Source organism: Cucurbita pepo, unplaced genomic scaffold, assembly GCF_002806865.2.
Source record: "Cucurbita pepo subsp. pepo cultivar mu-cu-16 unplaced genomic scaffold, ASM280686v2 Cp4.1_scaffold000123, whole genome shotgun sequence".
NCBI lineage: Eukaryota > Viridiplantae > Streptophyta > Magnoliopsida > Cucurbitales > Cucurbitaceae > Cucurbita > Cucurbita pepo.
In genome coordinates this window covers 333,496-334,817 of record NW_019646434.1, presented here as the reverse complement: position 1 = coordinate 334,817, position 1,322 = coordinate 333,496, and the positions used below count along the sequence as shown (strand labels likewise).

At 38.9% G+C, this 1,322-nt stretch overlaps 1 non-coding gene across 1 annotated transcript; it reads right to left on the bottom strand.

Annotated features, from left to right (window-relative positions):
• Window positions 1-1,004: 1,004 nt before the first annotated feature.
• Window positions 1,005-1,078, bottom strand: TRNAN-GUU. Its single transcript has one exon. It is a non-coding gene; the product is annotated as a tRNA-Asn (tRNA).
• Between the last annotated feature and the right edge of the window lie 244 nt (window positions 1,079-1,322).

Genomic DNA, 1,322 nt, shown 5'->3' with positions numbered 1-1,322 from the left:
GGAAACACGAATTGTATCTAAACTTCCTACTCCCTTAAACCTTGTAAGCCTCCACGAAACTCCAGAAAATTTAGAAAAACTTATGAAACTGTTAGAAGTGTGAATGATATCAATTTGTAGAGTCACTATTGTGTGTAGAATCAACCAGCATTGAGAGGGGACAATGGCTTTCATCTTTTTGTCGTAATCCAACTTTCGAAGTCTTGAAAATAAGGTCATGATAGATTATCCAAGCGACCTTCATGAAGCCTTAAGATCTCTGCAATGCGGATCTAATGAGACAACAATCGTGAAGTTTTGTTAGAATTCAAGGAGAATATTGAAAATCCACTCAACTTCGATAAACCTCATGCTCAATTTCTTCTTCTCATTGTTCGCCTAAATCGACTCCACAAGCTTGTCCCTCATACTCCATTGGTTATTCTTCTTCAATCATGCAATATGAATTTCAACAAAGATGTTAAAAAACTATTGTTTAAATTACAAAAAATAAAATCAAGTTTAAATTCATAGTACATTGAAAAAGAATCAAGTCCAATTATTTTTGGAGGGTTACAAATTTGCATAATGGCTAATTATGATCATAAAATATGAAAGTACAACTATTGATTTGCTCGAAGAAGGTTAAGGGTTTTCATTTTAAATCTCTAAGCCATGTATGTTATTCATGTAAAGTAGACTTGAAAAATGTAGTAAAAAGAGCAAGTGTCTTCAAACTCCCTCTTCGTACAACTCCCTTCAACTACAACTCCCTTCAACTCCCTAAAAAGAGTAAGTGTCTTCAAACACCCTCTCCCTTCAACAGCAAGTGTCTTCAAACTCCCTCTCCCTTCAACTCCCTAAAAAGAGCAAGTGTCTTCAAACTCCCTAACTTTTTACACTTAGGTTAGGTTCAAACTCCCTAACTTTTTACACTTAGGTTAGGTTAGGTTACACAACACGATCACTTCGTATAGTTGGTCGAAATGGGCACTCGAAACCACCTATCTCACAAAAAATCACACCGCTAGAAGGAGGGATTAAACCTCCGACCTTGTGGTTAACAGCCACATGCTCTAATCAACTGAGTTATTCCAGCCATACAATCACTAAACTTGATAGTTCAGTATTGATGAAGACGCAAGTCAGCTAACAGGTGAGGCACTACGCAACACGTGTCAGCATACGGTTTGCGAGCGCGGATCCGCTGGTGACCTGATCCAAGATCCGCAACCGACCGACCCGAACTGCCTCCATTTAACCTGTGACGTACCACCCTTCCGATTACGCCACAGGACACTACGACATAATTGGAAGGAAAACCATGTGCCTTTGGGTTCGAA